The sequence below is a fragment of the Lactuca saligna genome, chromosome 5 (genome assembly GCF_052625555.1).
Source record: "Lactuca saligna cultivar CGN05327 chromosome 5, ASM5262555v1, whole genome shotgun sequence".
Lineage (NCBI taxonomy): Eukaryota > Viridiplantae > Streptophyta > Magnoliopsida > Asterales > Asteraceae > Lactuca > Lactuca saligna.
In genome coordinates this window covers 170,286,009-170,297,479 of record NC_136421.1, presented here as the reverse complement: position 1 = coordinate 170,297,479, position 11,471 = coordinate 170,286,009, and the positions used below count along the sequence as shown (strand labels likewise).

Below are 11,471 nucleotides of genomic sequence, written 5' to 3'. Positions count from 1 at the left end.
TCTTCTTGATCTACTCTTCTTTTCTCTTAAAATCTTCAAGAAACACACCAAAGCACTTCAATCTCTCAAGAAATAAGGGTTTGGATGGTGTTGGGAGCTCTGAGGGTGAAGGGGGGCTAGGTTGGGGCACATAAGGTTGGTTTATAAAGGGTGCAAACCCTTGAAATTTAGGGTTTCATCAGACAGCGGGGACTCACCGAGTCCAGGATATGGACTCGCCTAGTCACCAACTTAAACGTGCTCTATATCCCGTCTCTACTCGGCGAGTCGGGCCTAAAATTCGCCGAGTCTAAGGCTAAAATTGCAAAATACTTAGATAAATTTTACGTACCGGGAACCAGGTGCTACATATGCATTTATAATCATCTTGACTCATGGTCTCCAGAAAAAAAAAATTCAAATGTCCCACACAAACTTACTCACATAATCAACCATATAACTTATACACAGATACAAATCACAGAAATCAACAACATACACATGAATCAAAAGATCTTAGATTAACAAATCTAACAACATATATAGATAGATCTACAGAAAAAAATACAGATCTACAATACACAAACACTTATATAAATATCTACAAAATAAACACAAATAGATATTGAACTAACAAACATATATTCGACTGGATGGAAGAAGGTCGATAGAGCCGATCTGGTGGTGCAGTAGTGTTAGTTGGTGTTTAGGATGTAGTGGCGATTCTAAAGAGAAAGACCAATGCTGGTCTGGGGATGTAAAAAGCGGTGGTGGTATTTGGAGCCAACGTTAGTGGCTCTGGATGTGATGCCAAGAGTAAACGGTGATGTTGAAGGCGCTCCCAACACCAACGTTGTTAGGTGGTAACGGTGGAGAGGTGGAGAGAGAAGGCAGTTATGGAATCGAATAGTGGTGATCGCTTTAAACGTTTTATTTTTCAGAGATTAAGTACGAGAACCGATTCAGAGAAAGAAAGAGACATTTTCAAATAAGGGTATGGGGAGTGTAAACTGTTATTATAGTCTCTTTTATTTTTACAATTGTGTTTGTTTGTGCATTACATGTGATATATTTGCCTTTAAGGGTAGTACATTTTATCTTTTGTTTTGATTACACAAGGATCATAATTATATACCATTCAAATTAAAATAAAAGGTCAAGATTTGATCTCCTTGTTTTTAAGATAAATGTCTTAAAAATAATGGGGTCCACAAATATGAATGTATTATAATATATATATATATATATATATATATATATATATATATATATATATATATATATATATATATATAGTTCAAATAAAAGCAGTAAATAGTGTGAGAAAGTAAAAACACTATTTTTATGTTATTATTTTACAATGAATTTTGTATCCACATTTTTATGTCATTATTCAGAATAAATTAATAGTCAGATGTATAAACTAAAATTAGAATTTGCTACAAAAATGCACATACATAAATTTATAATAGAATAATAGCATTCTAATGAACATATGAATAATCAAACGATAATATTCATATTAAAATTACTTCAACAACACATATATACAACATTCCTTACAGAATAATAACATAAACATAGTATTTTTAGGTATCACACTATTTAATGTTTCTATTTCAACTTTTATACATATATATATATATATATATATATATATATATATATATATATATATATATATATATATATATATATATATATATATAAGTTGGATCAAGTAGAAACTCAAAAAATGTTAGGAACCACAACAACAATTTTGGCCTTAATAGTGAAAAAATAAATTGTCAAGGTTTGATTTTAATCATCGTCAAAACCTCGCAAGATGATATGATATTTTGTAATTAATTGTGAAATTTTGATAATTTCCAAGGAAACTTAATTGTTTAGAAAGTACAAGTAACAAAAGCAAAAAGATTAAAAGAAAAAAGAAAAGGAAAATTCGGTCATATGGCCTCTCTAGACACCTGCCCCCACCCCAGCATGACTAAATATCGGTTTGAGTTTTTTCCACCGATATTTAGTTACAAAAAGAAAAAAAAATAAAATAAAATAAAAAAATAAAAAATAATATCTTCAAGTATACAGTAAAGATATTAAAAGAAAAAAGAAAAAAATAATAACTTTTCTTTAAAGAAAAGAAAAAAATTAAAATTTAAAAAAAAAAAAAAAAAAAAAATTTAAAAAAAAAAAGACAAAAAAATTAAAAGCATTAAAACTGAGCATATGTCTAATTTAAAAAAAAAATGAATTTTTTAACGAAAAATAAAAATATAATAAAAACACGAAAAAAAAACAAAATAAATGAAAAGGTAAAAAACTCATTGAAATAACATTTCATGGACATTAGTCGAACATGATTATTCCCTCGAGTTTGTATTACATTCCATTCACGTGCGCTACGTGCGAACGCATCACGACCAAGTAAACCAATTTGACATTTGTACCATTGATTAAATGATTTGTGGAGAATCGTATTCGCGGTGCCTACCAATTTTTGGATTCATATATATATATATATATATATATATATATATATATATATATATATATATATATATATATATATATATATATATATATATATATATATATATATATATACTTAGGTTATTTTGTTTTTACTAACTATTGTGTGCCAGAATGCACAAATCTGGACCATCGAATGGAATATAATCAAAGGTCATTGATCTGAGGATCTATGGTATTAGAATAGGACAACATGTACCATATAATCACATTAATTTCAGTATAAGGGCATTTTAGTCAATTAACCTATATTAAAAAAGGAAATTTTTGGATTTTTAGGAATAATTAACTCTTTTATTTTTAAAAATCAGAATATTTTAAATTAATTCAAATTTAAAAATCCGATTATATTTTGTCAGAATGATAGAATGCCAACCATAAACTAGTAAATATATTTTTCGATATTATTCTGTCAAAATAAAAGAATGTCAACCATGAACTAGTAAATATACTTTCGATTTTATTCTGTCAGAATGACAGAATGTCAATCATAAAATACTAAATACATTCTAAAAGAATACACCAAATCGATTCATGAATTAATAATATATCAAATAATTACATTGTATGATTGTGATTCATTGAATAATAACAACACTTTGAAAGAATAACAAGTGTAATTCCTAAAAAATAACTACATTCTTAAGTGTGGTCATTCTTTAATTCATTCTTCAAGCCTTTCCCATCAGGTCTTCAAGCCATTCTTCAAGTCTTTTCTATCACAAATTCATTGCCAAATATTTAGTAGTGATACACTTGGAACAACTAAACATATAAATAATTAACTACAATTCTATCAGAATACAACAATAAATAATCTTACAGAATAAACTATTCTTGCGGAATGATTTTGAATATTCTTACCTATACTATTGTAATATTTTGTTTGCCCCAATTAAAAGTATCAACAAGTACTACCAAAATAAAAAAAAATAAAGAATCAGAGAGGTACCTTAACCAAGAGCGATCGGAGGTAGTGAGGTCTAAGATAACTTCATATTTCTAACATATTATAATTAATTCAATTTACAACCACAAATCCAATTACATATATACGCAAATGTGATTTTATTTGGATGAAATTTCATGAAATCTTTTAGAACATAAACAATTGAAATTAACAGGTTTAAAAAGAAAAAAAAAATCAGAATTTAGGATTTTTACGTACCACTAAAAAAACTTGGGGGAGAAGCGGATGAAATTGAGAATCAACTATATGGTCGGAAGCAAAAGATTCAACGGCGGCAGTTGTGCGACAATTTCGATTAGACAATGCAATTGTGTAGAGTCAATCGACGGAGGTTGGTGGAAAAGTCTAGGAACACTACATCGGATGCATACACACACAGCCACCAATTGGTGGCCGGCGGTGGTAAGAATGCACACCGGCATCAAGAGGGTGCCGGTAGTTTGTGGTTATGCTACATCTAGTAGAAAAGAAAGAGGTAAAAGACAGAATAAGAAACAGGGACATACTAGACTTACCAAACGAGTAATCTGCCTTAGACCTTCCAACCTTTCTTCTCTCCGGTTGTCTTCTAGAACTCGGACAGGTAGCTCCACCGAGTTCCCGATCTCGCCCTCTCTTCTCGCTGGTTTCTAAAGAAGGTCGCAAAAAAGAAAGAGATGTGTTAGGGTTGGAATGGAACAATATGCACGCCTATAAACCAGAACACAAATGACTAGGTCAAATATATTACTTTATTTCCTTAATTGCAAGATTTAAATTAAATGATTACATTAATTAAAAGTACAAAATGTCCAAAATACTCTTTAATGATTTATTTAATGATTTATTATATTTCTTGAATTTTCATTAGTGCATTTAGGTACACAATACTTGCTAGAAACATTTGAACCTAGCTCTCTCTCTCTCTCTCTCTCTCTCTCTCTCTCTATATATATATATATATATATATATATATATATATATATATATATATATATATATATATATCATTTCCATTTTGTAAGCTTTATATATTAGTTGTTGTAAAGTTCGATGAGATTCCACTCCATTCACCGATTAGATTGAGAGATGAACATAAAAACTTATTTACTTCACTTGCTCAAAGCAATTTTGCTATTACTTCTTGTGTAAGAACTAATGTTACCTTGTGGTGATATGAATACGTTATGTGTTTATTGGCGGATTTAAAGGGTTTTCGGGGTGCTCGGTGCAACCTTTAAAAATTTGCAGCATGGTGTAAATTTTCATTAAAGATTTTCAGTGTAATTTAAGTTTTTCAGTTTACATCCTCTAAAATCAAGTATGAAACCCTTGAGATTTTGTCATGCGTCTGTCGGCCACTATATGTCTTCACGTTGATTTGTGATTGTTGCTTGAATGGGTGCCATCTTGGATTGCTAAATTAACAAGTACAGCAAGCATTTCCATGGTTTTGAGTGATTATTGATTTTTTTATTCGTTATTCTTGGAATATATTCTACAACTAAACTAACACAATTCACACATATTATATAAGAGATATGATACTTCTAGGATACTTTCGGCAATGATAATCAAAGGGTAATGTAGAACTATTCTAATAATGTAGAAATATTCTAATTGTCCATTGGTCATGCAAAGGGAGTTGTGGATGAATGATTTGCCATGGTGCTAGGTGCTAGAGCGATAAATCAACATCATTGTTTATTTCTAAAAATAACATAAAACATAACCGAAAAAAAGTTTTTACATATTAATATTATAATCGATTTAGTTATTATATATCTTTCTTTTTATTCAATTAAATCTCAAAAATCGGTAATCGTATTCAATTCGACCATTTTACCTGATCAACAAGTTATCTAACTTTTAAAAATTACACTTTTGGCCCAGATTTCAAACTTTATTACAATTTTGTTCAAAATTTACATTTTTGACCTAGATTTTAAGTTTTATTACAAATTTTGTTTAAAATTTATGTTTTTTGCTCATATTTCAGAATTTTGTTATGAATTCATCCTAACTTCATTTTATTAGAATTTTTTTCTCAAATTTCTGTTTCGAGTATGTTTTTTTCTTTATAAAATCATATTTATACAACAATTAACCTATTTTCATATAAAAAAATCTTATATTTTCTGTATAAAAACATTATTGTATACAGAATACCTATTTATAAAAATAGGTATTTATTAAGTATACAAATATATATAACTCCGTTTTTATTTTTAAAAATGTATACAAACACATATTTTACAAAAAAAATGTATACAAACACCAATTTTATTACAAATACATTTTTATATAAACTTGTTTGTATACATTATTTTTTTATAAAAACATGTTTGAATATATTTTTATAAAATACGTTTTTATATACATTTTATATATAAACGTGTTTGAATACAAATAAGCTTATTATAAAATAGGTGTTATATATATATATATATATATATATATATATATATATATATATATATATATATATGTGTGTGTGTGTGTGTGTGTGTGTTTACAAAAGAAATATATACAAACACTTATTTTTGTGCATATAAATATGTTTTTACAAAATGTATTTATAATAAAATAGGTGTTAGGGTATATATATATATATATATATATATATATATATATATATATATATATATATGTGTGTGTGTGTGTGTGTGTGTGTGTGTGGGGCTGTGTGTGTGTTTGTAGACATTTTTTTATAAAAACGGATTTTTATATATTTATGTACTTAATAAATACATATTTTTATACATAGGTATTTCATATACAAAATAAATAAATAAATAAAGTTTTTATATAGAAAATATAAGATTTTTATATGAAAATATCTTTTTTTTTGTATAAATATGATTTTATAAAGAAAAAACATGTTAAAAACAAAAATTTGAGGAAAAAAAACTAACTAATATTAGGATGAATTCATAGCAAAATTCTGAAATTTTGGCTGAAAGGATAAATTTCGGACGAAATTTATAATAAAATTTAAAATCTAGGCTAAAATTGTAAATTTTAAACCAAATTTATAATAAAATTTGAAATCTGGGTCAAAAATGTAATTTTTAAAAGTTGGATAACTTGTGAACTAGGTAAAATGATATAATTACCGGTTATTTAGATTAATTGAACAAAAAAATATATAAATTCAGGATTATAAAATCAATATATAAAGATTTTTTTTTTTTCAAATCACTAATAGAATCAACTATATTACTATATGTAATTTGATTTTCAAAAGACATGCCGCCATGTCAATCCAGAACGAGCTGGGCCAGGGCCCAGGATAGCAACCAGCATGTAAACTCAGTTTTTGGAGGTAATTACTAGTTATCGGTATAATTATTTTTGGCCAAAGATTTGATCCATAAATCCAGAGCAAAGTCCAGTCTCTTGAAAAACAGAGGCCCCTAAAATTAGCTCTAAAATTAAACCGGGAACTGGTTCCCGGCTAAAGAAAATTTCCACGTCTAATTATTGCTCTCCTCCTCTCTTAATTATATTATTTTTTTCAATTTTCTCCCTTACATCTCTGTGAGTATTATTCCATTTTCGGTTCTTCCAAGCTTTTTGGTAGATTAAGATTTGTATACAGTGTAGGTTCAATTTTTTTATTGGGTAATGGTGTTTTACTTTTATTTCGTTGGTGTACATTTTCTTGGTGTATGTTGCTCATAAATAAGTTTGATTCTTTGCTTAAAATCGAAGCTATTGGAATTATCTTGCATAAATACACGTTTAACATTTTGCTTAAGTAACTCTATTTTTTATACAATAAAATTCAAGGAAATCAAGGCAATGGGCAAGAACCTTTCATCATAATATCAAGACGAATGTAATGAGGAAACAAAGATTAAATAACAATATTTTAACATTAGAAGCAAATGTTAAACATTAGTGTACTACCACATCATTATAGTGATATAGCCTAAATGATTTTCGACTTCATCATGTTATGTTTTTTTATGAAAGCGTGTCTTCTTTCACAACATCAAATTCATTTTCCAATTTTTATAATTGACATTTTAAATGAGATTTAATAAATAATTGATAAGCATGGGAATTAAGTCATCAAATTATAAAGTTGTGAAGACTACAATCATTCCAAATAACCTTTTTATCAACACTTTTGCCCCATATATGCCTTTTCTTACACTTATCAGGTGAATCAGCAACCTGATCAACAACATAAAAAGAAACAAAACATGAGTCACGATCAACTAATTAAATCATAAAATTAAAAAGAAGCAACGCCCTACATTTACACAAATAATCAAGAACCATTTATAAAAGCTTATAAAAAAATGTTTCTTGAAACTATGAGCTTCTAATTTCATCACAAATACAAAGAGACAATTACATTTTTCATCACAGGAACTCCTGCTTTGATGCTTACCATGGCAAAGAGAGGATAATTTCACCATCAAAGTTCATTTCATCATTTCATGATTAATTTAGTGATTCGATTCAACAAGTTAGTGATAGATGACTACACATTAGCAATACTGTAAACTAATCCCTTTTAAAGAAGCAATCAGAATACCTTGAATTGAATGATTAGTGTCTAATAAACTTGCTAAAATGGGTTGAAGCTTCTGCATTCAGATACTAAATCGAGAAGTTGCTGAAGATCACCGCTGAAACCACAAGCGTAAACGTGAGTAAAACCAAAAGGAGTGGTACCGATTTTGTCAAAATCGCAACAACAAGAGGAGCGATGGAGTCAAATCGTGTTTTTTAAAATCGTTTGAGAGAGAGAAAGGGGAGAGAGGAAGAGAGGAGTAGGCAGCTGTTCTCTTTAAACAGCGAAAATATACATGGTAAATTACACGAGTGGTCCCTGTAGTTTGGGAAAGTCTGTATATTTGGTTCCTAATTCTTTTTAGCTCGGAACATCTTTATTGTTCGGTTTTATTCCTTACTGACCTAAAATGACTATAATACTCTCGTATATTTTTTCTAATTAATTTTTTTATTCTTTTTTATTATTTAACAATTAAAATAAATAAGGTGGGTCCAACATCCACTACGTCCAATAACAACAAATTATTCATTTCTCCGTCGACAAATAACTTTCGGTTTCATTTTATTCGCTTCCATCGCCGCTCACGTTATCGCCTGCGTGTCAAACTCCTGTCTTCCGGTGAAAGAGAATGAAAACAAACGACACTACCACCATAATTTCCATTTTCGTTATAATCCCTCACCCATTGTTGTTAGAGGATTTCATTATCTACTTGTGTTTCTCCTTCCCTCACTAACTTGTCGGAAGAAATGGAAATTAGAGATGATTTTCGTCTCCTCCATAATGATTAGCTTCATCTCTTTTCTTCTCTCCGTTTTTTTTTTCGAAACTGATCTAATAGATGGATTTGAGACGATCGAAGGTTGATGATGAAGATATATTTTAATTAATCTTTTTCAAATTAGATTTGAAAGACGGATTTAGGTTTTGATTTCAATTTAATATTTGCAAAGTCAAGAAACGGATAACGAAATCATATATGGAACTTTGGTTACAGGCCTACCCCCACTTCCTCCTTATGACTCCCTCTCTGATAATGGATCCATCATCAACGAAATTTGGTGACTGATACCGACGGTGTATAGCATGGAGACAAGGTAGATAGATTGAAAGAAATGGTAAAAGATACGTGTTTTCAGTTTTCAATCGACTTATTCTTCCCTTAATCTTTCCCATTTGCCATCGACCTACCGGTGGAGATGGCATTACCAAAGACATCGATTTTGTCGATGGTTTTGACGCTAAAGACTACAATGTCTTTAAAGTTGAAGTTGTATATGAATGAATAGTGAATGTGAGGTATCGGGTGGTAAGACACAACTAATTTACTAAATACTTTTTTAAAAGATAAATAAAAAATTAAAAATATACAAAATTAAAACAGAAAATAAAAAATGATAATAAAGTCTTTTTATGCATAGCAGGGACCAATGTTTAACAAAAACAAATTATAAAGATTGTTCGGATTAAAAAAAAAATTAGGGTCCTAAAGTGCAAATTACCCAAACCACATGGATCATGGATGGTGTAATTACTATATTATTTATTACGTCCTTTATTTTTTTGTTTTTTATTATTATTATTATTATTATTATTATTATTATTATTATTATTATTATTATCTCATTATGTCGGATTTATACAATAAGTTATTTTTGCACATCAAAGAATACGCATTGATTTACGAAGATTATTTCAACAACAAAAGTCATTCTTTAAATTATGTTGGGTCGGATCTTTCGGTAAGTGTATATTGGTTTATTATGTCGAGCATTGTTTTTCTCATTGTAAACACGCATGGCGTTACCATTAATTTTTAAAGCAAACAAGGTTAGACGATGTGCTTCCCGCTAAGCATTGGTCTACAAGACATCATAAATCATGTAGGTATTGAAATCATCCCTGTTCATGGTGATAATTATGTAGCTATTTCCAAACAAACATATGTTTGCTATGAAAGATATTTTTATTAGTGTTTTTTAGATCAAACTTGATCTAGGGGTGGGGGTTGTTGGAGATATCATTCTTCAAGTCTTCAATAGGTAAATGGTTTTTCACTCTATGATTCTTATTTTTGTTGGTTGTAGTTGTTAAATTTATGATCTTCAATTCAATCTTGATGGACAACTGATTATTTTTTCAGGGCTGGTCCATTATTTTTTACTTCCTGAAGTGAGGTAAGACTTTTATGCCCTTATATATAAGAATTTTACAAAATCAAAAGTACAGTAGCTTTTATAATCAAACAACTTTTATAATCAAACAAACAAATAAATAAATAAATAAATAAATAAACCCTAAAAAAATGTCTTCATGCATTTTTTTGAAGCATAAGCATCTCATATTTTGTAATAATCAATATTTTATAAAAAAATACTTTCAATACTCAATCTTTCTTGAGTCATAGTACTTTAGAGATACATTTTCAAGAACTTCAATTTTGAAAAACTCCTTTCTGCGGAAGCAACCGTTACTGACACTGTCAACAAAAATATTGCAAAATTCGTAACTCAATAAATAAACGAATTCCATCAATATCATATTCTTCACCACTTGTTAAGTTGGACTCAAGATTTAAATAATATTTTAATTCATCATCAACTAAAGAAACTAATTTGGAACCATCAAACGAAAAGCTAAATATAAACTCAAAATATGGCATTTGTTCAATATCTACTTTTCAATTGAACAATAGTCATATCTACAACAATAATCAAATAATTGTTTTTAAATGCTTCTTTAGAAAATTGGTGTTCTCTTTCGGTATTTGGGATTTCATCAAATTGTTTTTTTTTTCACTACTAGAAAGAAGGCCTTTAATGACACGCGATTTATGATACGCATTAATTTATGATACGCAAAAGTGTGTGACCTAAAAATAATGTCGGCACTCTAGAAATTTTAAGGATTTAGGACATGCATTTTGCATGCCCTAAAATTAGTGTCAGGAAAAAAAACACAAAGGGTGCTTATTATAAAATGTGTGTCGTCAAATGATGTCGTTTTATATTTTTTTAATGAAACTCACGCCTCATCTTTTAATACCTAAAGGAGGAAATGAAATCCCCCAAAAATTAAAAACCCCACCTTATTCTCACTATCCCTTTTTTCCACCGCTAAAAACCCCTTTTTCCTTGTTTCCATGGCCACTTTGTAGTTGATCCTTCTACCTTTCAACAAAACCGACTATCGCCGCCCACTTCTACAATCAACGATTCACCATAGACGTGATTGATTTTTGTTATTGTGACGAACGAGCATACCACCTCCTGCCATCAACGCCGCCTCACTACCTACCCTCCATTAAATTTCTTTGAAAAAACCTAGAATACCAATTTCGGTTTCTTCTTGTTTGTTTTTGTTTTATGATCTAGGGTTTCTGGGTGTTTTTGAGAACCGAGTTTTCAAAGAAATTTTGAGGGATGTAGAAGTATATAGAGACCAATGGCCCAAAATGGCCAGGGACTAGACCATGTCGTACTC

At 29.1% G+C, this 11,471-nt stretch overlaps 1 long non-coding RNA gene across 1 annotated transcript; it reads right to left on the bottom strand.

The window, feature by feature from the left end:
* Positions 1 to 7,516: 7,516 nt before the first annotated feature.
* On the bottom strand, positions 7,517 to 8,319 carry LOC144997851 (uncharacterized). The gene is made up of 2 exons (XR_013659960.1): positions 8,007 to 8,319; positions 7,517 to 7,639 (listed from the first exon to the last, which is right to left on the bottom strand). It is a non-coding gene; the product is annotated as an uncharacterized LOC144997851 (long non-coding RNA).
* Positions 8,320 to 11,471: the final 3,152 nt, after the last annotated feature.